At 37.3% G+C, this 27972-nt stretch overlaps 1 pseudogene; it reads left to right on the top strand.

Moving 5' to 3' along the window:
- Nucleotides 1187-27972, top strand: part of LOC102177344 — a 42705-nt pseudogene continuing 15919 nt past the window's right edge.

The raw sequence follows: 27972 nt of genomic DNA, 5'->3' as shown, positions 1-27972 counted from the left end.
TTAACTATCATACCATACCAGATACTTTGAAGTTGAAACGTAATACTTTATTTTTTCTGACATTGCAAGTGCATTACATATCACCAAGATTTTTTTTTTAATCTTTTCACAAGAGACACTGTTTCCCTGTCTATCTAAAATTCATACCTTGACCTTACATGTTTGTCTTTGAGAACAAATCATCTTTCTTCCAGTGTCTCTTTGGCTGTTTTGTCAATTTTGTCTCTTACTCTTTGCTGTTTACTGGAGTCAAGGATGGCATATCTGTGTGTAAGTTGCTTCAGTCATGTCTGACTCTGTGCAACCCAACAGACTATGTAGTCTGCCAGGCTCCTCTGTCCATTGGATTCACCAGGCAAGAATACTGGAATGGATTGCCATGCCCTCCTCCAGGGTATCTTCCCGACCGAGGGATTGAACCTGCATCTCTTAAGTCTTCTGCAATGGCAGTCAGGTTCTTTACCACTAGTGCCACCTTGAAAGCCCTTATCTGTATCATTTGGCTATTTGTCAGAATGAAATGAAGGCTTTCCTGCTAGCTCAGCTGGTAAGGAATCCACCTGCAATGCAGGAGACCCTGTTTGATTTCTCAGTTGGGAAGATCCCCTGAAGAAGGTATAGACTACCTACTCTAGTATTCTTGGGCTTCCCTGGCGGCTTAACTGGTACAGAATCTGCCTGCACTGTGGAAACTGGGTTCGATCCTAGGTTGGGAAGATACCCTGGAGGAGGACAAGGCAACCCACTCCAGTATTCTTACCTGGAGAATCCCATGGACAGAGGAGCCTGGCGGGCTACAGTCTATGGGGTTGCAAAGAGTCGGACATGACTCAGGAACTAAGCACAGCACAGAGTGACAGTTCTTGGAGAGTGTTGAGTGGTTATTTATTCAAAAGTGAACTAGTTATTTACTATTACACTAGGTGCAAAAGAGAAATGCTAAAAACTGGCATTTCTTAAAATATTCATTTTCTTCCATTTTATTTTACTTGGAACACAGATAAAAGGCACATTTTAATTCAGTTAGGAGTAATATTTAGTTATTAGTCTGTAAAAATGTTTATATCTTGGAATTCTTTTCCCATTTCTGATTCTAAGAAATTTAATTGAGGAAAATATTTTTAGAGCTCAATATTTCTAAGTAAGAATTACATGAATATATATAGAAATAAAAAAGAATACAGCAATGAGTGTTACCACACCTGGACTTGGATCTGCTTGCCTGCTGGCAGTAAGTCAGTCTACTGACACCAGGTTGTGGTAAAGGAAAGCACAGTGTTTACTGCAGGGTGCAGAGCAAGGAGAGTGGACAGCTAATGTTCAAAAGACCCAGCATTCTAATGGCTTTCAGGGAAGGGTTTTTAAAAACTCAGTGTGAGGGAGGGGGCTTCAGGGCATATCATCAACTCGTGCTCAAGTCAGCCAATTTTGTGTGACATCCTGGCATCAAGGTGAAGTTGCAAGTGTCATCAGTCTTCTGGTTTCAACCCATCATACCCCTACATGCCTTCAGTTAGCAGTTTTCACCTGAGCTGGGGAGGGGTGGGTCTGCTTCATGTAAAAACAACTGAGGAAGTGTGTCAGCCCTTTATATCTTTCAGGGAACTGGGATTTCAGTGACTCTACTGTGTGGTTGGTTTATAGTCTAAATTTTAAACTCTTGAACCAGCTGTTTGAGACACAGAGGAGGCTTGGGAAAATAAAGCAAAGCCTTCTACTTCAAAGGAAAGGGACACAGGCTTTTGTATATGGTTTCAATCCCTCCTTTCCCTTGATAGTTCTCAGTCTTGAGGGGAACAGATTTATGACAAGAAAGGGAATATTTTTGAATAGAGGGGTTAATCATAAGCTCAGCAGACAAACTCAGTTTTAGGGGAGCTTGATTTTATGAGAAGATCATCTGAACTTGAGAAAACATTGCGAATGTGAAAGGAAATCATTTGGTGCATTCATTTTAGTGATTTTTATAAATACATTTTGTAAATTCTTGCCTTTCAGTTCAGTTCAATTGCTCAGTTGTGTCTGACTCTTTGCGACCTCATGGACTGCAGCACACCAGGCTTCCCTGTCCATCACCAGCTCCTGGAGCTTGCTCAAACTCATGTCCATCAAGTTGGTGATGTCATCCAACTATCTCATCCTCTGTTGTCTCCTTCTCCTCCTGCCTTCAACTTTTCCCAGCATCAGGGTTTTTTCCAATAAGTCATTTCTTTGTGTGAGGTGATCTAAGTATTGGAGCTTCAGCTTTAGCATCAATCCTTCCAGTGAATATTCAAGGACTAATTTCTTTTAGGATGGACTGGTTGGATCTCCTTGCTATCCAAGGGACTCTCAAGAGTCTTCTCCACCATTACAATTCAAAAGCATCAGTTCTTTGGTGCTTAGCTTTCTTTATGGTCCAACTCACACATCCATACCTGACTACTGGAAAAAACCATAGCTTTGATTAGACAGACCTTTGCTGGCAAAGTAATGTCTCTGCTTTTCAATATGCTGTCTAGGTTGGTCATAGCTTTTCTTCCAAGGAGCAAGTGTCTTTTAATTTCATGGCTGCAATCACCATCTGCAGTGATTTTGGAGCCCAACAATATAAAGTCTGTCACTGATTCCATTGTTTCCCCATCTATTTGCCATGAAGTGATGGGACTGGATGCCATGATCTTCATTTTTTGAATGTTGAGTTTTAAGCCAGCTTTTTCACTCTCCTTTTTCACCTTCATCAAGAAGCTCTTTATTCTTCTTTGCTTTTTCCCATAAGGGTCATCTGCATATTTGAGGTTATCGCTATTTCTCCAGGCAATCTTGATTCCAGCTTGTGCTTCATCCAGTCTGGCATTTTTCATGATGTGCTCTGCATATAAGTTAAACAAGCAAGGTGACAGTATATAGCCTTAGAGTACTCCTTTCCCAATTTGAATCAGTCCATTGTTCCTTGTTCTTTTCTAATGGTTGCTTCTTGACCTACATGCAGGTTTCTCAGGAGGCAGGTAGGGTGGTCTGGTATTCCCATCTCTTTAAGAATTTTCCACAGTTTGTTGTGATACGCATTCAAAGGCTTTAGTGTAGTCAGTGAAGCAGAAGTAGATGTTTTTTCTGGAATTCTCTTGCTTTTTCTATGATCTAATGGATGTTGGCAATTTGATCTCTGGTTCTTCTGCCTTTTCTAAATCCAGCTTGAACATCTGGAAGTTCTCAGTTCACATAATGTTGAAGCCTAGTTTGGAGAATTCTTGCCTGTAGGGTGTTTTGTTATTGGAAAGGGCTGCATGCTCTTTCATTGACTGTACTTACATTGGGATAATTAGGAATATTAAATCTGAGTTCATTGTCTTTATGTTTTCTCATGCAGGTTGAACATTGTGGCTGTAGCTGCTTTGCATTCATATTGGCTTAATAAGTACTAGTTGGAGTTTTATGAAAATACAGACTTATGCACTTTCTCTGATAAGAGACAGTTTCGGTTCCTGGTGGTTTTCTTTTGCCTACATTTATATAGCACTAATCTCATAAAGTCAAGCTTTAGACTAGCATGTTACTGATTTGCATATTAAACAAGCAATTACCTCTGAATTGCTTTCCTTTATGACATTCTCAGATGCAAATTCTTGAAAGAGAGAATGTGGTCAGAGTCTTATTTGATTTCGTTTGATAATCTTTTTGCCTCTTCTCGATTTAAGTTGACCTCACTTAATGGAAACTATGACAATAGTAGTGAGAGGTTTTATAGTAGCACTGTTGTAACATCTGGATATGGCGGCTATGGACTTCGTGGACTTTATCTTTTTGTATGGGAAGCAGACAAGAGATTACTTGCCTACTACCCAAGCTCTAGTTTTGGATCCAGCGCTTCTGCATGTGTGTGTACAAATATATATATATATACACATACACTTATATACACACTCATTTGCTTCAGTCATGTCTCTTTGTGACCCCATGGACCATAGCCCCCCAGGATCCTCTGTTCATAGGATTTTCCTAGCAAGAATACTTGCAGAAAATTCTGTACCCCTGAGTCACCAAGGAACTAATTGTTATTTGTATGTATCATGAGTATTTTTGGGGAGGGGTTAGGTAATGGAGAATGAAGAAGGAGTACAAGATTTAGGGAGATCACAGAAGTGTACATAATTCATGATGGGTTCACTGAACAACTATACCTATGAAATGCCAGCAACCTCATCTGATTCAGTCATAACTGAATCCAAATACTTGTAGGTGGAGCATATCAGAGTCTTTTCTTTTCATTCTGAAGCCAGATGACTCAAGTACCATATCTGAAAATACCTGTTTTTTGGTCATGCCACTTTTACTTACAAAGCACTTCTGCTTCCTCAGCTATAGTATAGATGAGACATTCTATTTTACATGTCTCTCTTGTCAAATTATTGTCACATTTAGAAAACAATTAAAATCACATAAGATAATTCATAATATACTTTAAGTGCTAAATAACTTGCTATGTAAATAGCAATCCCTCTTTTCGTTATTCTCACTGTTATAATCTATGAAAAAAGTGAAAGTGTTAGTCACTCAGTCACGTTTGACTCTTTGTGACTCCATGGACTATTGTCTGCCAGTCTCCTCTGTCCATGGGATTTCCCAGGCAAGAATATTGGATTGGCTTGGCATTCCTTTCTCCAGGGTACCTTCCTGACACAGGGATCCAAATCCTGGTCTCCCAATTGCAGGCAGATATTTTTACCATCTGAGCCACCAGAGAAGCCAATTTCACTTAAGTGATTTTTATAGTAATAATTTTCCCTTTGAATACTACATGCTTATCATTTAAAAAATTTGAACAATATCCAAAAGGTGCAAAGAAGAAACAAGCATATATCCAAAATTGCCAGATATAATCGTGTTAAGTGTCAAAGTTCATTTTTGGTGATTTTTCTGTTTCCTGTTAGTAGCTTTTGGTATTGTTTAAATTTTAAAAATAGTACGCATGTACTATCATTATAAGGCTTCTCTGATGGTTCAGTAGTCAAGAATCCTCCTGACAATAGAGGAGATACAGATTCAATCCCTGGGTCAGGAAGACCTCCTGGAGGAGGAAATGGCAACCCACTCCAGTATTCTTCCTGGGAAAATCCCAAGGACAGAGAAGCCTGGCAGGCTACAGTCCATAGGGTCGCAATGCACTGGACTTGACCAAGTACACATGTGTGCATGCGTGCGCATGCATGCACACACACACACACACACACACACACAACTATCATTATAAAAACTATAAAATTGTATCTGGTTCAAATTTCATATATCCTAAAAATTTGAATGGATTGATTGGTGTGTGGGGGTGTGTGTGTGTGTGTGTGTATGAAAGATAGACATATACAGGTAACAAAAGATAAGAGATATTTCTGAGAATCTATTTTAGGTAAAAGTAGTACATTTATTTCCTTTAGTGCATTCTGTCCTATAAAATTCACATTTTCATTAAGAGAAGATAAATCAGATGATTGAGTCATGATGGTCTGTTAAATTTTTATTATATTTGGTGGTGTCAGTGGTAATGAACATGCTTACTAATGCAGTTAGATGTAAGAAACTCAGGTTTGATCCCTGGGTTGGGAAGATTCCCTAGATCTTGCCTGGAGAATCCCATGGACAGAGGAGCCTGGTAGACCACAGTCTATGGGGTCACAAAGAGTCGGACACAACTGAAGCAACTTAGTTGCATGTGCACACACACACACACACACACACACACACACATATATATAGCAAAAACTTAAAAGTACTCAAAATCTATCCTATTAAAGGAACTATCACAAAACAAATACCTCAATAATTATTAAAAACATTTTCTGCAAAATAGACCATTACTTCTTACTTTGTTTTCAAAGGTATCCACTGTTCAAAGTATCCTTTCGTTGGTGCTATGGAATTTATATATCTACTATGTGGCAGGCTGAGAATGGCTCCCAAAGATATGCCCACATCTTAATCGCTGTAAAGTTTATTTGAGAAAAAAGGGTCTTTATAAATGTAATTATTTAAGGATTTTGAGATGAGATTGTCCTAGGTTGTCTTGGTGGTCTTTAAATGTCATCACAAGTTTTTTTAATAAAAGAAGGTAGGGGGCAATGTGACAGTGAAAGCAAAGAGATTTGAAAGTGTGATGCTGCTGGTTTTGAAAATGTTATATAGGGCCACTCATCAAGGAATGTAACTTGATAGGCTGGAAGAGGTGATGAATAGATTATCTTCTAGAGTCTCCATAGGGAGTGCAGCTCTATGAAACTGGGCTAAGGAAACTGACATTAGACTTCCAGCTTCATCTAGCCTGAGCTATGAAAGAATAAATTTCTGTGTTTTAAGCTACTAAATTTATTGTAATTTTTTAGAAGAACCACAGTAAACTAGTACAGAGTCCTTTTTTTTTTAATCAGTGAAGTTGCATGCTATTCTAATTTGTTGATTTTTGTTGTTGTATAGTATTCAATATGGAGTTTTAAATTTTTTTCTACCTTTTCTTTTTAAGGCGAATAATGCTGCTGTGAATATCTGAATATATATGTACATGTCTTATAGTGTAAATGTGTAAGTGGGTAGCTCACACATTTATTTTCTTCCCAACATTGTTTGAGAATTATTGTTCTATATCTTAATTAATAGTTATTCTTGTTAGTATTTTAATACAAGTTAGTCTGGTATCTGTACAGTGGTATCTCTTTATAGTTTAAATTGAATTTCCCTAATGAATAGTGAACAATTTTTGTCTATATTGGATATACCAGGACAATACCAGGATGAGTCAAGAGAAGCATGTAGGTACACAACATAAGAATGGAATTATTTTTTCTCCTTTCTTTTCCTATTTTTGGTGCATTATTTCTAATTTGCAAGCAAAAAACACATTACTTATAATAAATAACATATTGTTCTTTCTTCTTTTTTCCTAACTTTGTTGTACCTTAGATGTACATTTAAAGCTAAATCCATATCTGTATCTATGATAAAAGTGTTGAATATTGGAAGAATAGGTACTTTAAATGTTAGCAGCAGCAGCAGCAGCAGCAGCAGCAGCAGCAGCAGCAGCAGCAGGCACTTTGATGTTATTCAACCCTCTAATCCTTCCTGAAGAGGAACTAAAAAGCCTCTTGATGAAAGTAAAAGAGGAGAGTGAAAAAGTTGGCTTAAAGCTCAACATTCAGAAAACAAAGATCATGGCATCCCGTCTCATCACTCCATGGGAAATAAATGGAGAAACAGTGGAAACAGTGTCAGACTTTGTTTTTTTGGGCTCCCAAATCACTGCAGATGGTGACTGCAGCCATGAAATTAAAAGACGCTTACTCCTTGGAAGAAAAGTTATGAGCAACCTAGATAGCATATTCAAAAGCAGAGACATTACTTTGCCGACTAAGGTCTGTCTAGTCAAGGCTATGGTTTTCCCTGTGGTCATGTATGGATGTGAGAGTTGGACTGTGAAGAAGGCTGAGCACCGAAGAATTGATGCTTTTGAACTGTGGTGTTGGAGAAGACTCTTGAGAGTCCCTTGGACTGCAAGGAGATCCAAGCAGTCCATTCTGAAGGAGATCAGCCCTGGGATTTCTTTGGAAGGAATGATGCTAAAGCTGAAACTCCAGTACTTTGGGCACCTCATGCGAAGAGTTGACTCATTGGAAAAGACTTTGATGCTGGGAGGGATTGAGGGCAGGAGGAGAAGGGGACGACCGAGGATGAGATGGCTGGATGGCATCACTGACTCGATGGACGTGAGTCTGAGTGAACTCCTGGAGATGGTGATGGACAGGGAGGCCTGGTGTTCTGCGATTCATGGGGTGGCAAAGAGTCGGACACAACTGAGCGACTGAACTGAACTGTACTGAATCCTTCAGTATGGTCTATTTTGTTTGTGGATCTGATTAATTTTTTCAGTACTCTTTCATAGTTTTCAGTGTAGAGGTCTTACACATCTTTTGTTGATGTTGTGTATAATTATATAATTTTGTTCTTTAAATGACATTTTAAAAATTTCCTCTTCCAATTGCCTATGTATAGGTAAGCAGTTTTTACTTTTTGTGCATTTGTTATAATTTCAGCTACCATTTTAAACTTATTTTTACTTCTGATTTTAGTTAATTTTGGATTTTCTTTGCACATAGCCAGGTCCTCTTAAAATATTTACATTTTCTTTGTAGTCTTTATAAATGTAAATTCTTTTTATTGTCTAAATTCTTTTTATTTTATTCTTTTATTTACATTCTTTAAATGTAAATTCTTTTTTATTGCACTCACTGGGACCACTAGAATATCTTTGGTAAATGTTTTGCTTTCTATAGAATCTGTATAATGTTCTCTTTCATTTATTGGTAAACTGTGTTCTTTCTCTTTGTCTCCCTATCTTTTTTTCCTCTTTCTGAAATAACTTAAATACATTATTATTCAAGAATTATAAAGGGTTTATTGATTTTTCAAGGAGAAACTTTTTCTCTTTAATTTTTAAAGATTGTATGTCTTTTTTCCTCCTAGTGATTTCTTTTCTTTCATATCTTCACATGTGCCTATTTATTTCTATTTGTTTTGAGTACTAGGCCTTGAAAATAATTTGAAATTGAGAAAAATATTAACTTTCCTTAGAGTAATTAAATTTACTCTACAGGAAGTTAAGGGCACTAGCATTTCAGTGTTATTTTAATACAACTATAGAAGTACACGATCTAGAAACTGATCTTGTGTACCTGTGTAGGCTGGTGTTTCTAGAATGTGATTCTGGCCCCAAATCAAAGCTTTGAGGGCCCTTTACTCTTTACCCCATGCTCACAAACACACAAAAATATATATATTTGGCTGTCAAGATACTCAACAGTTTCACAATCTATTTAATGATGCTGTAGAATTAGCAGAAATCTGAAACTGAAAGGAAGTTCTTAATGTCAAGCTCACTTTCTCTTGGATCTTACTTTTGTAATCCTTCATGTTTACATGTATTGTCTTGAGGAAAATTTTCTTTAGGTGGTATCAATGAAGTCTGTTATTAATGGTAATAGAAGTCCTGGTGGTTCCTCTTTTAAGTTCAGATTTCACTTTTAGATAGTATAAACTTATGTATTGTTATAAGAGATTATTTAGCACTCTTCCAGCTTTTTTTTTTTTTAAACTTTCTTTATGTAACCTGTAGAATTTTGTGCCTTGCATTATTTTTATTTCTCTGATTCTGGGAAAGATTGAAGGCAGGAGGAGGAGGGGACAACAGAGGATGAGATGGTTGGATGACATCACCAACTCAATGGACATGAGTTTGAGTAGGCTCCGGGAGTTGGGTGATGGACAGGGAGCCTGGCATGCTGCAGTCCATGGAGTTGCAAAGAGCTGGACACAACTGAGCAACTGAACTGAAACAGCGACAACCATTGAAAGACCGCTGCCTTACCATCAGTGATTGCAATATAGGATCCTCTGAGAGACATTCTAATTTCAAATCTGTTAAAACCTAAAAGGGCATAGTTAGTTATTAAACATGGTAATTATCTGAGTTTATAATGTGCCTAATCTTTGACTCAGCCTTTTTACCTATTATCTGTAGCAGATACTTTTGGTTATCTGGCAGGATTGGTAACAGTACCTTGCCAAGCCATGTGGAAGCCTGAAGCAAAAGGAAAAATCAGTAATATTGATTGTGTCTTAAAAAAAAATTGCTATGTTGCTTATCATAGATTTTTTAAAAATGAACTTTGATTTAATAAAATATTACATTAAAATACTGTTTACTTTGAGTGCTTAGCTTTTTTGGCACCACGCCTGTGGCAAGGGCCTCACTGGCCCACTCTAGATCAGGGTCTGCACAAGACCTAGACATTTTACATTTATATCCACTTAGGAGCATTTAACCAACAGATGAGACCTTGACCTTCTATGTTTCTCTGTAGCTTATTACAAAGAAATATTATATTACAAAGACATGGTAAGAGATACTGGGAGAGGGCTAAATTTTCATGTGTAGTAGTTCCAGAAAGATATATATAATATATAAGATATATAATCCTGACTGAATTACAGAATTTAGAGATTCCTTATTTCACTGCTATATTTATTCTTTGTCCTCTCCAGTTTGTTGCCCTTCCAGAGAGCCAGATAATGGGCATTGGTATTAGACAAATATGGATAGAAATTCCACTTAATATGACCTTGGATGAGTTACTTTACTTGTCTGAGTCTCAGTTTTCTTGTCTGTAACATGAGAGTGATTTTCAGCTTATGAGGTTCTTGTGTGAATAAATAACATGTACAGAAAAATCCATCACAAGCCTAGTCCTTAATGTAAGCAATAAATATCATTTCTCTATTCTGCTCTTTCGCTTCCTACTCAACTTGGTACAATATGGTACATGCAGTGTATTATTCCGTTCCATCATATAGAACTGAAAAAAAAAATTCAAATGCTTCTACTACTGTCTTTTATTGCTGTGATCATAAAGTGTTATATAGACCTCAATGATAGAATTTCTTCATTTGGAGTTGGCTCAGTTATATATAAAAACAGTTTAATACTTCAAACATAGCAAGAGGACGGAGTTGGTTTGTTATGTATAACAGAAGGAGAGAAATAATCAATAGGACTATTAAACCCACTCTAACTCCTGATCTAAACCCTAATATTCAGTTAATTTATTATGGTGATGCACAAGATTAGGAATTCATATTGCTGTTTCTAAAATCTTCATGTGTTTTTAGTTGTGGAAAGAGAAACAAAGGAAAAAGAGAAAACTTATTTATTTTACTCCCTAAGCTTGTTCTCACTCTGGGGGGGTATAAAAAGATATTTACATAGAATAACAAAATCATCAGTAACTTCATCTTAAATAAACTTCAGCAAACCATGTTCTAATATTTGTGTAACAAAATATAAACCTCACTTCTTGAATTATTTTGAAATTACATAAGCTTTTGTTTAAAATTTTAGTGATATTACTGATATATCAAATAACTATAATTAATATCAAAACTTGGAAAATTGACACTGAGTCTCAGATACCCTGTGTAGAAACCCAGCCTTATAGTAAAAAAATTAACTGACCATGATTATTTAAAATTGTTTACAAGTAAAACAGTACTATCTGAAAAGGAATTACTAACAAATGTAATGAATGATATTTGAATTAAGAACTAAAAATCTGAAGAACAAATGTGTTTAAATCTTTGCTTCAAAGTAAAAAAAAAAATCAGAAATTTTGTAGTTTTCTTTATCTTATTCAGGTTTACTTGCAATAGAATATGAATATTCATATGTAGATAGGTTAAGTCAGTACTAACATGCAAAGAATCTCTTCTGTGGATTTTATTTCAATTGCATCAGTTCTGTTCTGAATTAAAATATATAATTAAAACCAGTAAACTGGCATATCTTTCTACAACTACCCTTTTAAAAAATGGTAAATAGCAAACATGTTCAAAAATAAACCATCATTTAATGTTTCATCAAGAAAATGTTTCTTCATTAAAGAACTTTGTGGCCTAAACTTGTGATAGTGCTCAGTCATGTCCGACTCTGCAGCCTCATAGACTGTTGCCTGCCAGGCTCCTCTGTCCATGGGATTTCCTGGGCAAGAATACTGGAGTGAGTTGCCACTTCCTTTTCCACTGGATCTTCCTGACCCAGGGATTGAACCTGTGTCTCTCACATCTCCTGCACTGGGACTGTCACGATGGATAGTGATATAAACTTGGGGGTACTGACATGCTTAAGGAGGCGAGGTACATGTACACACACATGCCAGTCTTTGTGCCAGTGTGATTGTATCCATTTATTCCTGTTCTCTGATACATCTGTCATGCAATCAATTTCTACATTTATTATATCAGTTCAGTTCAATTCAGTCACTCAGTCGTGTCCAATTCTTTGCCACCCCATGAATCGCAGCACACCTGACCTTCCTGTCCATCACCAACTCCTGGAGTTTACCCAAACTCATGTGCATTGAGTCAGTGATGCCATCCAACTATCTCATCCTCTGTCGTCCCCTTCTCCTCCTGCCCCCAATCCCTCTCAGCATCAGGGTCTTTTCCAATGAGTCAACTCTTCACATCAGGTGGCCAAAGTACTGGAGTTTCAGTCTCAGCATTAGTCCTTCCAATGAACACCCAGGACTGGTCTCCTTTAGGATGGACTGGTTGGATCTCCTTGCTGTCCAAGGGACTCTCAAGAGTCTTCTTCAACACCACAGTTCAAAGGCATCAATTCTTCAGCTCAGCTTTCTTCACAGTACAACTCTCACATCCATACATGACCACTGGAAAAACTGACTAGACGCCTCGACTAGACGGACCTTTGTTGGCAAAATAATATCTCTGCTTTTGAATATGCTATCTAGGTTGGTCATAACTTTCCTTCCAAGGAGTAAGTGTCTTTTGATTTCATGGCTGCAATCACCATCTGCAGCAATTTTGGATCCCCCCAAAGTACAGACTGCCACTGTTTCCACTATTTCCGCATCTATTTGCCATGAAGTGATGGGACCAGATGCTATGATCTTCATTTTCTGAATGTTGAATTTTAAGCCAACTTTTTCACTCTCCTCTTTCACTTTCATCAAGAGGCTTTTTAGTTCCTCATCACTTTCTGCCATAAGGATGGTGTCATTATTGATATTTCTCCTGGCAAACTTGATTCCAGCTTTTGCTTCTTCCAGCCCAGTGTTTCTCATGATGTGCTTTGCATATATACCACACAATACATTAATACTGTTTTTAATTGAACAGTCATGTTTTTAAATAAATTATGAAACTATATCTTTTTAAATTTATCCACATAGCTCTCATTTCTGATACTCTTTATATCTTTAGTATATTTGAGTTTACATTTTTTATCATTACTCTAATACAAAGATCTTGTTAAAAATATTTCTTCTAGTGCTGTTCCATTGGTAACAAATTTTCTTACCTTTTATTTTAACCCCAAAATCTTTGATTTTGCCTTTTCTTTTGAAGGTTGTTTTTGCTGGGTGTGTAATTCTGAAATGATACTTCTTTTCAGTGCTTAAAATATTTTTTCAGTTGTTATCTGGCATAAATTTATTCTGATGAGAAGTTAGTAGTATTCTTTATTATCATTCACTTTTATATTATGTGTCTTCCCAGCTGGATATATTTACAATGTAAAATTCTCATTTCTCTCCTGATATTCCTTATATCTTCTTTCTCTTTCTTTCTTTTTTTTTTACTTTAAATCTTTGCCATATTTTAACATTTAATATGAGCTTGTCTTCTGTTGATAATGTTCTGTTTATCTACAGGTCTACTTCTATAGCGTATTTGTTCTGATTATGTCACAGTTTCCTCTTTTTTGTTTTTTTCTTTGTTTAATAACTTTTAAAATTTGCTGCTTGATATTTTTCAGGCTGTGTTATTAAATGTCTTGATCTTTGTTTTCTATGAAATTGTGTTGAATTTTTTTCTGAGCAGGTAGTTTACTATCAGGTAAACGATTCAGTTATACTTGATTTCAAGCTTTCTAAAACTTAGATCGTTTCTTTTGATAGGGCTAGATTGTCCCTAATTATGCATTACTCTTCTGAATTCTTAAACACCTGAGGATGTTTAGTGAGGTCTTTTCACTTTGACTAGTTGAAACTTGAATATTACCCAACATTGTATAGCCTCTCAGTTAATTGGTGTTCAGTAAATATTTTCTCTCTGGCCTTGTGAAATCTTACTTAGTGTCCATACAATTTAGTATTCAGTCAAAAACTCAAGAAGAGTCATATGTATGGTTTTGGATTTCCTCCTTGCTGCCACTCCTTTCTCTCTGGGACCTTGCTCATATTCATAAATTCCAGTCATCTCAGCTTCATCCTATAATCTCTTTCCCTATCTAGAAAAATTACTTTTATCTATTTGGGCTTCTCCTTCCTTTATTGCAGTTTTAAAAGTAGCTATATATATAGAAACTCAGCCTTGAATATGGAGTTCACTTTAGGAATAGCACCTCTGTATTGTTTGCTGTGCAATGCTTGAAAACCATTGCATCATATATTTTTTCTAGTGTTATAGTCATTTACTGCAGAAGAATAGTCTGAAATCCATTATTTTGTTATGACTAGAACCAGAAATCAAACACTCTGGTTTTAAAAGAGCATGTATTATGTACCTGCTATCTGCTGTGCACCATACTAAATGTTTTCAAATATGTAATCAAATCAGCCTTTACTATTTGCTATTCACCAGATAGGGTTTACATTTTATTATTTTGGGAGAGAGGGAGACCTTGAGCAGACTGTTTTCACCACTATGCATTTTCTCATGCTGAATATTTTTGGTATGTTATTTGCATACTGCCTAAATTCTGTTTATCTTAAGGGATTTATGGCACCTTTTTTCCCCTGCATTTTCCCCCAGTTCATTTCCCAAACCTACCCTCTTTTCCCAACTTTATATTTTCATAAAATGCTTTTTGATTCACCTCTGTTATAGCATTTAGCCTGTTGAATTATAGCTGTCTTTTATGTGCCATAAACCCTAGCAGAATTTTAGGCTGTAGTTGCATCTTGCTCATCTTTGAGTCTATGCCTGTAAGACTGTATTGCACATATTAGGTCATCCTTAAGTGCTGCTAACTTGAATATGCTCTATCTGACTTAACTCACATAATAATCTTGTGAGATAGATAGTATAATAATCATCATTTTTAGCATAATAACTAAGGCCCAGATTTGGTAGATGTTTTAATTCCAAGTTGCTAGAGTCAGTGCTGGAGAAGGAAATGGCAACCCACTCCAGTGTTCTTGCCTGGGGAATCCCAGGGACGGGAGAGCCTGGTGGACTGCCGGCTATAGGGTTACACAGAGTCGGACACGACTGAAGCAACTTAGCAGCAGCAGCAGAGTCAGTGCTGTAATTTCATTCAATTGCAGAACATCAGAATTGAAAGGGTCGATAAACTGAATTAATCTAACTCCCCAAACGCCCAAATTTCAGTGCCTAAACTTCTTCTACAGCATCTTTTACCAACAGATCTCTATTATGACCTTTCTATTTGTATTACTAACCCGTTAAAGCAATCAATATCTGATTGTTACCATTAATTCCTTATAGTAGTTCAAATTTACTACTCTAAAACTCCTAGTTTCTTTATCTACTCATTATTGCAATATAAAATTTGTCTCCAAGTTCATCTACTGTCAAGACTTCAAATATTTGAAGACAGCTCTGATATCATCATAAACTCTTTCTTTCAAGCTAAACATCTCTAGTTGTTTATCTGCTCTTGATATGTATAACCTGGTTTCTACTCCTTACATCAAACATTCCACAGGTGTAGCTCAATTTTTTTTAAGTAATCTTGAACCCCAAACAGACTATTTTATATGATTACACTGATTACTATGAGACTGTTATCTTAGGTGTTATTCCAAAGTTCTTATTTTACTTTTCCAAGTTAAACAATGTATAACATAAATAAAAGAAAGTTTCCCTCTGGTAACTGGAAGAATTGGTTATGATTTACAGATGGAAGTGTAGGATAGACTTCCTACACTAGTAGGACATTAGACTACCTTTTCAAGAGATGGATCATACATAAATTTTTTCAGTTGTCTGGCCTCTTCCCCCAGTCCTGTTGCTCCCTATGCTCCTTTGTCTAGTGAACAAAAGGAAATAAGAGAGGCAGTGAATGAGTTATCTGTGAAACATACTCTATCTTATTTCTGACCACTGTTTCTAGATGAATAAGCAGTGAAACAGGTGAATATGGATTTTATGAATCTATAGAATTAGGGAATACAAGTTCAAAAATTAATTCTACTGTCTTAAAAAATAGCTTTCACTGTAAATCAACAGCTGATGGGTAGGAGTTGTACATAATGGGGAAAATATGGGCTTAAAGAGATTATGAATAGGTATTATAAAGAATTAGCATTTTAAGTGAGTGAATTAAGTAAACTCTTGGCTGGATTGAAAGTTTAGATTCTGGTTGGCTGTAGTTTTCTCTTCAGTTCCAGAAATATGACAACTCCTAATTTAGAACAAAGACCCAAATTCACAAAAATTGGGAAAAGCACCCTTCCTCTTACCAGGTGGAGGATATTAACACAGCCATCAAATCATTCATAATGCCATTATTTTGAGATTTTCCTTCCACTATAATAGTCAGTGAACTTTCAGTGATACCTCACTTAATTATTTGATGTATATTGGAAACTCAGAATCTTTCTCTGTGAATTTGGTTTAGCCCATGAACCAGTATCTCCCATGCATAAAGAAAACGTCAGTGTTCATGTGTTCCTGAATAGGCTATCTCAGCCACTACTTTTCCAGGCCCTGGAGAATTCCTTTCTCATATAAGCACATGTAGACACTCACATGTGTGCACAGTCGCAAACCCATACACACATGCTACTGCTAAGTCACTTCAGTCGTGTCCGACTCTGTGTGATCCCATAGACGGCAGCCCACCAGGCTCCCCCATCCCTGGGATTCTCCAGGCAAGAACACTGGAGTGGGTTGCCATTTCCTTCTCCAGGCAAGAACACTGGAGTGGGTTGCCATTTCCTTCTCCAGTGCATGAAAGTGAGAAGTGAAAGTGAAGTCGCTCAGTCGTGTCCAACTCTCAGCGACCCCATGGACTGCAGCCTACCAGGCTCCTCCATCCATGGGATTTTCCAGGCAAGAGTACTGGAGTGGGGTGCCATTGCCTTCTCATCATACATGCATGCTCATACACATAAAGAATGCACCAACATGGACTTCCCTTGGTGGTGCAGTGGTTAGGCATCTGCCTGCCAATGTGAGGGACATCCTTGGTCCAGGAGGATTCCACAAGCCTGGGAGCAGCTGAGCCCATGTGCTGCAACTACTGAAGCCCATGCCTAGAGCCTATGCTCCACAAGAAGAGAAGCCACCACAACCAGAAGCCTGTGCTCCACAATGAAGAGTGCCCCTCTACGCTCCTGCACTGCTCACTGCAACTAGAGAAAGCCTGCACAAAGCAACAAAGACCCAGGGCAGCCAAATATAAATTAAAAGAAAGAAAGAAAAAGAAAGTTACTGAGTTGAATTATACCAGCTTTGCAGGAAAGCTAAAAAATGTGCAGATTTACAGTTATCTTCCTTTTAAAAAAAGAAAATGCACGAACTTTTGGCTTTACACTCTGTGTTGGCTCAAATCTCCATTTGCCTTCAGATTTTGGGAGACCAAATTAGACAAACCTATTCTACCGTCATTTCTGTCATCCTTGAGCTTGCCTGGGAGCAATGATCTTATAATCCTTCAGATTTACTATAAATATTTGAATATTTACTTTCAAAGGTTTATTTGTCTGGGTGGAACCTTAAAATCTTCAGACATACTATGTGATATGAATACAGTCTCAGAACTGGTTTATCACTAATCTGTGTAATATGAATCAGCAACAATTACACATTACAATGTCTGCTGGACCATACCTTAATAGCAATACTTTGCATAGAGGGACTTGTTGACATCCAATGCCTGTTTGCAGAGAAGTTAATTATTTGCTGGAATTTTCTGAGGAAATATCCAACGCAGTATGCCAATAGAATGTACATATTTCTTATAAAATACCTGCTGTGAAGACCATCTTGCTATCCTAACCTGGGTAAATTAGTGTGTATGGTGAAAGTTTCAATGTGGGTGAAAACTCAGGGACAGTTGTTTTATCTTGAAAATCAATTTCATTCTTCCATTGCCACATTTTAAAAACTAAGACTTATAGACAATTATTCTGAAGTGATTTCATGGAGCAACTAGTACAAGCAAATATAGAGATAAGAAGTTTTGAGTCAGGGTAACAATCCTAGTTCTGCTTCTGAAAATATTGTCATTGTGCAAAGCTTTGGTTGGGATTGTTACCAGAAGGGGAACTCCTTCCAGGGCCCCAAAGTGCGCTCTTGTCTAACACTTGGAAATAAATGTCTAAGGAGATACACACACTGACAAAGCATAAGACTTTATTGCGAAATGGCACCCAGGCAGACAGTAGCAGGGTAAGGGAACCCAGGAGGACTTCTCTGCCACATGGCTCATAGTCTCCTGGCTGATGGCAGTGGCTTGCTTTCTAGGTTGTTTCTGGCCAGTCTTCTTGCCTGTGTCCGTATTTGGTCTGACTCAGGTTCCTTCCTGGGGACTCGTGCATCTCTCAGCCAAGATGGATTCTAGTGTGAGATGTTCTGGGAGGTTGGCAGGACATAGGATGGGCTGGCATCTCCTCCCTGCTTGTAGCCCCTCTCAAATTCTGCCAGTTAGTTTGCTGAGGTGGCACCATGTTTCCTATCAGGTCATTCTGTTGTGAGACTACTCATGCAAGTGATTATTATTGTGCCTGGCCAAAGTGGGTGGTTTCAGTCAACAGTTCCCTAACAGGATTGCACCAATAAAACTGTATCAGTACCATCAACCACATTTGAGGATCCAGAATGTTCATACCTGTACCCTAGTTCTTTAATATCATAAAGGGAAAAAATGTAATAATTTGATGGCAATGTCATCATAAGTACAATAATGGAAAATGTAGTCATTAGCAGAATTTTGATAACAAAATTAGTTACAACTGAATTTAATAAGATTTTGGATTCATTTTATGATAGTAATGTTTAGCTTCAGGTGAACACTGAATTTGATGCTCAGCTTCTGACCAAACATTTATTTGGTTCATGTCTATGTAATAGATATTTGCATATTTAAAAGTCAGTTTAAAATTTTTTTGCTGCAACCTTCATAACAAAGACATGCACATTGATTCATAGTCTGATAATATGAAGGGAAATAAACTCAAATATATACATACAGGGATATATTACAGGAACATGTAAAAAAGTAGAACCATTCAAAGGAGAAACAATTACATAAGATGACAAAACTCAAACTAAACATATCTTTACTAGGATATGTAAATGAAATAAAAATGAAAGGAAAAAATACTCATATTGGACAAGAAAAAAAGTGTTGATTTTCCCGTTTCTTCCACCAGATCCCTCCTCCAACTTTTGCTGCTCCTTTGTGTACTCTGGGAGGCAAACTTCAAACTCTATCACTTGGTTCTCCTGCCAGCTGGCTTCTAGTCAAACTGGGTTAATTCAAGGTGCTAGCAAGAGATCAGAGAGCACGGAGGGAGAAAAATCACGGCATTTCTTCTCTATTTCCCTGCTGATTCTGCATGACTATACTTTCTACCAAATAACCCTTCTTAACATGACCAGCTCTTCCTGAGCTTACGTAATGCTACTTATACCCTTTGTCTCTTCAGGTCTAAGTTAAAAGTTTTTCACTATTTCTAGTCTCTGAGTACTGTAGCATTCTTTGCTGGGTCCCTAAATTCTGCGCACATTGAGGAAAATAGACCCTTCACTTAAGTCTGTAAGGTGGATCACTGAAGCAGAAATTGGTTTCTTGCAAGGATACTAACTGATACAGTGGCTGTTACAAAGTGAAGTATGGAAGAATATCTCTTTTACAAAGAACACCAAGCAATGGCATTTTGTACTGCCCAACATGCAGAAAGAGCACTTTGCAGCAGGTCCAGTTGGCCCTGTAAGCTCCCCTGCCATGTAGGCATTATGACTCATTAGATCTAATGGTGCAGAGAGTCTCTGAGACTGAGAGTGATGGTGTCTGAAGTTTCCAGCTAGCTCCTAGAGAAGTATTGCAGTTCATTTGGCTAAGATTTTTAAAGCCAAGCCACACCTGATTTTCAAATATTCTGTATATGAAAAACCATTTCTGACTTGCTAAGGGGCCCAGGAATAAATAAAATGCTTGAGAATGGGATACTGGGTATGTGATTTCAAGTGTTTATACCAACTGGGTGTTATTGCTGAGTTATCAAATCCTAAAGTGCAGGTACATTAGCATTATAAGTTATAAAATGGAAATTATTTATATGAAATGGCCTGAACAGGTATGGGAATCACAAGTCCATTAAATAAGCAGGTAATTCAGTTTCCTACAGTGTATACTTATTTGCTGAATTTCCCTCAATCCACATTTGTATTATCAGAATAATTGTCTGAAGAGAAGGTGTTCAGTAATCAGGTGAGTCAGATGTGTGACCTCTCCATGGATAGCTATCTGTAAACTTCTTTTACCAGTGACTCTGGTGCTTACTTATTGGGTCCATGTGGTGATCCTGGTAGCACGGATGGTGAATATGCATGAACTGAACAAAATGGACTACCCTTTAGTAAGTCTGATCTGCCAGCTATCGCCGGTGTCTAGCCAACCACTTCCAGAGGTAATGCTGAACTCCTAATATGCTACCATTCCTTAGGGACCACCAGTCTGGTGGCAGAGTGATTACATTAAGCTCTTTACATTATGGAATAAGCAATGACTTTTCCACATAGAAATAGATATACATTCTGGAAATGGGTTAATCTTTTCCTGCCCTTAATGCTTCTACCAGTATCACCATACATAGCCTTACAGAATACCTTACTCATTGCCATAATGTCCAACATTATGAACATTATGCCTTTGATCAGGAAACTCATTTTACAGCAAAGGAACTGTTACAACAGATTCATATCCATAAAATTCAAGTTTCCCCACATGTCCAATCACCAGTAAGCTGCTGGCCTGATAGAATGATGGAATGGCTTCCTGGAGGTTCAGCTACAGTGCCAGCTGGGAGACAATATTATTTGAAATTGTAGTACTGCCTAATGGATTATACCATCAGCCAATTCATGTTTCCATATGCCCCAAAGCCAGAAGAATATGAAGGTCTTGGAACTAAGAGGTACAATTGAGAGAAATCTTTCTCATTATTTTACCTAATATTCTAGTTATAAAATTTTGTTTCTCTTCCTGAAACCTTGTACATATTAGGTGACTTTGGGGGTTTCTTTTTCCAAGGGAAGACTTCTGCCTATGTATCTATTAAATTGGATTTTATAACTATACTCTTTTGATGTTTCACTTCTAATGCCAGTGACCTAACTGGCAACAATAAAGTTTACTCTATGATTAATTCTGTAACAAGAGAAAATTACGCTAGAAGGACTAGTCTGGAGTCCAGATGATTCACTATAGAGCCTTTTATCACTTACATGTACCATAAAAATAGTCAGTGAAACAACCTGGGCACCAAATAAAGACAGACTTACCAAAGACTGTCAAAGACTGAGATGAAGATTTGGGTCATCTCATGAGACAAATATTCCTGTCCTTCAGAAGTTTAGCAAAGTGTATTTTGAACATGAAATGGATAATAGAAAAAAATTCTAATGATCAAATTGGCTTCATGATCAAAGGCAAGAACAGTAGCATCTAATTAGCTTATTTTATGTTAATTGAGCATTTCTTTCCTCTTGCCATACTCTTTGCTATCTTATATGAAGATTACTGACGGTGTGTAATATTAAATTTTAAATTTCAACTGGGAGTATGGCTGAATTTCTGATACTCTGTCACAGTTTAAGTCATCATGGAACTGTAGTTTTCCCTGCACTGGGGATGCAATTTTCTTAATAAAAGCCAAAAATGGATACTGAGTGGGCTCAGTGATCTGGTACTTTTCTGTTTGCTTCCTAGATCTATTTTCTCTCCTCTCCAGCTTTCTTTTAGGTCATGGATGCAGAACTGGGCATCCAGGTCCATTATGGTCTGAATTCTAGCGGAATACTCTCAGTGGGTGACTTCAGTAGGGTTCAAGTTGGGAAGAGGGAGAAGAGGGTATTTATCCCGTTTCCTCCCTGCTTTGGTCCTGTGCCTCTGGCAGCATGTCTCCCTGTATCGCTTCTGCTGGGGGCCTTTCCTCATAGCTCCAGCACTCACTTGGCTTTCGTGACACTTTCCATCCCTTTGTCCCTTTATGGCTTACTGCAGTTGCTGTGTCTCTGTTCCCAATCATCTCTTTTTTTCTCTCATGAATTCTTTAAATCCCAGCTATAATTCTGTAAACAAGCTCTTTATTTAGTTCTCTACAGTTGAACCTCAGAGAGGAATCATGATTTCTTTCAGAATTATCTCTAGTATCAATGCCACTGATTTATTGTGTATAAGAAACATGATAAAAATTAACTCAAAAAGATTGAAAGGGAAACTTTAGGCAAAGACGTGGCAGGCAAATTAAACTAAGTGAAAAGCATGGATCATAATCTTAATATCAAGTTAGATTGATTCATGATTGGTAAGAAAAAATATTAAAAGGATAAATTGTTGTTGTTGTTGTGTAGTGACTAAGTCCTGTCTGACTCTTTTGTGATCCCTTGGAGTATAGCCCACCAGGCTCCTTTGCCCATGGGATTTCCCAGGCAAGAATACTGGAGTGGATTGCCATTTCCTTCTCCAGGGTATCTTCCAGACCTAGGGATCGAACCCACATCTCCTGCACTTTCAGGAAGGTTCTTCACCACTGAGCCTCAAGGGAGGCTAAAATGGACAAATACAGACATATTTTAATATGAAGATAATATACACAAATAACTATTATAAATATTAATTTGCTAAATACTGTGTCTACAAAATTTATAAAGTAAAAACTTCAGGAAGTAGAAACATATTTTTAAAAGAAAATTTACAGTGTTCTTTTCTCAGCTAATAAATGATCAAGTGGGCAAAACAGTGAGATTAAGGAGGGTAAAAATAACTGTTGGGGGGAGAACTAATGGTGGATATTCATTTGTATGTTCATGGACTAAGCTAACGTCAACAAGGTATTGGGCCTCAAGAAAGACCTCAGGATATTCAAAAAAGGAGAAGCAATGCAGAGCTTAATCCATGATGATAATGTAATATGACTAGATATTAATAATAACAATTATAAGCAAACTATACCAGTTGGTGTAGAAGATTCTGTCATCTCATTGGATCAAAGAACAAATCAAAATTATAACTGAAATCTAACTAGAAAATAATAATGAAACACCATGCTTTAAAACATTTAGCATAGCTGTAGCAGCATTCAGAGGCTATTTACTATAAATAATTTAACATAAAAAAGAAAAACTTAAATTAGCAAGATAGCAACATAAAAGAGTAAACATATAAAATTATAACGTAGGGGAAGTTACCATAGGTTATAATAAAGGTATAGTTCCATTTGGCTGCAAAGAATATAATCAGTCTGATTCTGGTGTTGACCATCTGGTGATGTCCATGTGTAGAGTCTTCTCTTGTGTTGTTGGAAGAGGGTGTTTGCTATGACCAGTGCATTTTCTTGGCAAAACTCTATTAGTTTTGCCCTGCTTCATTCCACATTCCAAGGCCAAATTTGCCTGTTACTCCAGGTGTTTCTTGACTTCCTACTTTTGCATTCCAGTTCCCTATAATGAAAAAGACATCTTTTTTGGGTGTTAGTTCTAAAAGGTCTTGTAGGTCTTCATAGAACCGTTCAACTTCAGCTTCTTCAGCGTTACTGGTTGGGGCATAGACTTGGATTACTGTAATACTGAATGGTTTGCCTTGGAGACGAACAGAGAGCATTCTGTCGTTTTTGAGATTGCATCCAAGTACTGCATTTTGGACTCTCTTGTTGACCATGATGGCGACTCCATTTCTTCTGAGGGATTCCTGCCCGCAGTAGTAGATATAATGATCATCTGAGTTAAATTAACCCCTTCCAGTCCATTTTAGTTCGCTGATTCCTAGAATGTCGACATTCACCCTTGCCATCTCTTGTTTGACCACTTCCAATTTGCCTTGATTCATGGACCTGACATTCATGCATGGTCCAGTATTCCATGCAATATTGCTCTTTACAGCATTGGACCTTGCTTCTATCACCAGTCACATCCACAGCCGGGTGTTGTTTTTCCTTTGGCTCCATCCCTTCATTCTTTTTGGAGTTATTTCTCCACTGATCTCCAGTAGTGTGTTGGGCACCTACTGACCTGGGGAGTTCCTCTTTCAGTATCCTATCATTTTGCCTTTTCATATTGTTCATGGGGTTCTCAAGGCAAGAAACTGAAGTGGTTTGTCATTCCCTTCTCCAGTGGACCACATTCTGTCCTTATTACCAAATTCAGACTTAAATTGACGAAAGTAGGGAAAACTACTAGACCATTCAGGTATGACCTAAATCAAATCCCTTATGATTATACAGTGGAAGTGAGAATAGATTTAAGGGCCTAGATCTGATAGATAGAGTGCCTGATGAACTATGGACTGAGGTTCGTGACATTGTACAGGAGACAGGGTTCAAGACCATCCTCATGGAAAAGAAATGCAAAAAAGCAAAATGGCTGTCTGGGGAGGCCTTACAAATAGCTGTGAAAAGAAGAGAGGTGAAAAGCCAAGGAGAAAAGGAAAGATATAAGCATCTGAATGCAGAGTTCCAAAGAGTAGCAAGAAGAGATAAGAAAGCCTTCTTCAGCGATCAATACAAAGAAATAGAGGAAAAGAACAGAATGGGAAAAACTAGAGATCTCTTCAAGAAAATTAGAGATACCAAGGGAAAATTTCATGCAAAGATGGGCTCGATAAAGGATAGAAATTGTATGGACCTAACAGAAGCAGAAAATATTAAGAAGAGGTGGCAAGAATACACAGAAGAACTGTACAAAAAAGATCTTCATGACCCAGATAATCACGATGGTGTGATCACTCACCTAGAGCCAGACATCCTGGAATGTGAAGTCAAGTGGGCCTTAGAAAGCATCACTATGAACAAAGCTAGTGGAGGTGGTGGAATTCCAGTTGAGCTATTCCAAATCCTGAAAGATGATGCTGTGAAAGTGCTGCACTCAATATGCCAGCAAATTTGGAAAACTCATCAGTGGCCACAGGACTGGAAAAGGTCAGTTTTCATTCCAGTCCCAAAGAAAGGTAATGCCAAAGAATGCTCAAATTACCGCACAATTGCACCCATCTCACATGCTAGTAAAGTAATGCTCAAAATTCTCCAAGCCAGGCTTCAGCAATACGTGAACCGTGAACTTCCAGATGTTCAAGCTGGTTTTACAAAAGGCAGAGGAACCAGAGATCAAATTGCCAACATCCGCTGGATCATGGAAAAAGCAACAGAGTTCCAGAAAAACATCTATTTCTGCTTTATTGACTATGCCAAAGCCTTTGACTGTGTGGATCACAATAAACTGTGGAAAATTCTGAAAGACATGGGAATATCAGACCACCTGACCTGCCTCTTGAGAAATCTGTATGCAGGTCAGGAAGCAACAGTTAGAACTGGACATGGAACAACAGACTGGTTCCAAATGGGAAAAAGAGTATGTCAAGGCTGTATATTGTCACCCTGCTTATTTAACTTCTATGCAGAGTACATCATGAGAAATGCTGGGCTGGAAGAAGCACAAGCTAGAATCAAGATTGCCGGGAGAAATATCAATAACCTCAGATATGCAGATGACACCCCCCTTATGGCAGAAAGCAAAGAGGAACTCAAAAGCCTCTTGATGAAAGTGAAAGAGGAGAGTGAAAAAGTTGGCTTAAAGCTCAACATTCAGAAAATGAAGATCATGGCATCTGGTCCCATCACTTCATGGAAAATAGATGGGGAAACACTGGAAACAGTGGCAGTCTTTATTTTGGGGTCTCCAAAATCACTGCAGATTGTGATTGCAGCCATGAAATTAAAAGACGCTTACTCTTTGGAAGGAAAGTTATGACCAACCTAGACAACATATTAAAAAGCAGAGATATTACTGTGTCAACAAAGGTCTGTGTAGTCAAGGCTATTGTTTTTCAGTGGTCATATTTGGATGTGAGATTTGGACTGTGAAAAAAGCTGAGCCGTGAAGAATTGATGGCTTTGAACTGCGGTATTGAAGAAGTCTCTTGAGAGTCCCTTGGACTACAAGGAGCTCCTACCAGTCCATCCTAAAGGAGATCAGTCCTGGGTGTTCATTGGAAGGACTGATGCTGAAGCTGAAACTCCAGTACTTTGGCCACCTGATGTGAAGAACTGACTCATTGGAAAAGACCCTGATGCTGGGAGGGATTGGGGGCAAGAGGAGAAAGCGACGACAGAAGATGAGATGGCTGGATGGCATCACTGACTCGATGGCCGTGAGTCTGAGTGAACTCCAGGAGTTGGTGATGGACAGGGAGGCCTGGCGTACTGAGATTCATGGGGTCGCAAAGAGTTGGACAAGACTGAGCGACTGAAATGAACTGACTGATAGTTCTATTTCTATCTATCTATCTGTCTGTTATCTTAAAATATAGTTTTGTACTGGAAGGGCAATGTAAGTACTTAAAATCTTTGTCTTTCATTATCAATTTTCAGAGTAAGGTGTTGTTTTAATAGCTGCCTCAAAGGATAAAGGGTGACAAACAAATTTTTTTAGTTTTTCTTTTTTAAAAATCATTATGGAGTCTTGGATTTTCATTGATCCAGTGTGTTTCAACCCACTAAAATCATTTTTATTTTTGAGGCTAAAGTTGTCACACAGTCGACCTGTGGGAAACCTTCTATCTTTATGACATAATTCTGTTTCTCCACTAAGTAAAATGTTACCATTTTATCATCCTGTTTCTCTTTTTTGAAACTTTTCATTAGAATATAATATACATACATTAAATTATACAAATCATAAGCATACAGTTCAGTGGATTAGGGCTGAGTGAATAGATTGTTGAATCTATACACTAGGTTAAGAAGTGGAAGACTAACAGGATCTCAAAAGTTCCTCCTGCCCCATCATAATCACTATCCTAAGCCCTTCTGCCACAATGTAGCCTCTGTCCTGATTTCTAATGGGACAGAACAACTTAAACCTAAAAAGTTGATATAAGTGTATTAATGCAGAATGTGCTTGTGTTTATTTACTCCTCTTGCTCAATATTATGACTGAGAATCACATACATGATTATATCTTTATCATATTTATTTTGCTAGATGTATAGTAGTCCAGTATATGTATATAATACTATTTTTTCTTTCCTATCTATCTTGTTAGACATTGTTTTCAATTTAAATTATAAATAATTATAAATAATTTTTGTGAACATTTATAAATATTTCTAGTAGAGCATATATACATATACATATTTCTATTGATAAGATACCTAGAAATGAAATTCCTGAGTCATACAGTAAGTGTAAAATATAGTGGATACCATGAAACCTTTTCCCAAAATAGTTGTTTAGGTTGCATCCCCAAAAGCATTGTGAGAGATTTCCAGTTGCTCCAAAACTTCATCAACACTTTAAATTTTCTTTTTAACTTTTCATTTTGTATTTGGGTATAGCCAATTAATATATGTTTTGGTAGTTTCAAGGGAACAGTGAAGGAATTCAGTCATACATGTATCCATTTTTAAAAGGTATTCTGGTAGGTTTGTAGTGGTTTCTCATGGTAGATTTAATTATCATTTAGTTGAGGATTAGTGAACTTGAGTACTTTTTCAAGTATTTATTGGATATTTGTAGAGCCTCTTTTGAAAATGTTTCTTCAAAATTTTTGCCATTTTTCTGATAAGTTGCCTCATTGTTGGAGACTGTGTATTCTGTTAGTAAACCATTTGTCACCTGTATGAGTTGCAAATAATATTCTGATTGGGTTGCTTTTGAACTCTTACTGGCACTTTTTGCAGGACTGCGATATTTAATTTTAATGTAGTTCAAATGATTAATGTTTTATTACCTATTAAAAATCTTTGCCTGTCAATGCCCTGAAGATATTTTACTATATTATCTTCTAAAATTATAATTACTTTACATTTCCCATTTAGATCTACAATAAATGAAAGTGATTCTGAGGATTGATGTGTGGTAAAAAATCTACTTTTGTTTTTTATTATGGATAGTCAATTGCTAAGAATTGTTTATTGAAAAGATCATCTCTCCTACACGACATTGCCCCTTTTGTCAAAGAACCAGGTTGTTCTCTTTCAGGACTCTATTCTTTCATATTGGTTTATCCTCCCTTGCAATAATCCTCCCTCTCTTCATTTATATGATAGGTCTTTATATCAATAACTTCAGATATGCAGATGATATCACCCTTATGGCAGAAAGTGAAGAGGAACTAAAAAGCCTCTTGATGAAAGTAAAAGAGGAGAGTGAAAATGTTGGCTTAAAGCTCAACTTTCAGAAAACTAAGATC

Source organism: Capra hircus, chromosome 10 (genome assembly GCF_001704415.2).
Source record: "Capra hircus breed San Clemente chromosome 10, ASM170441v1, whole genome shotgun sequence".
Taxonomy (NCBI): domain Eukaryota; kingdom Metazoa; phylum Chordata; class Mammalia; order Artiodactyla; family Bovidae; genus Capra; species Capra hircus.
Note: the sequence above shows the minus strand (reverse complement) of the source record. Positions and strands in the feature narration are given on the sequence as shown.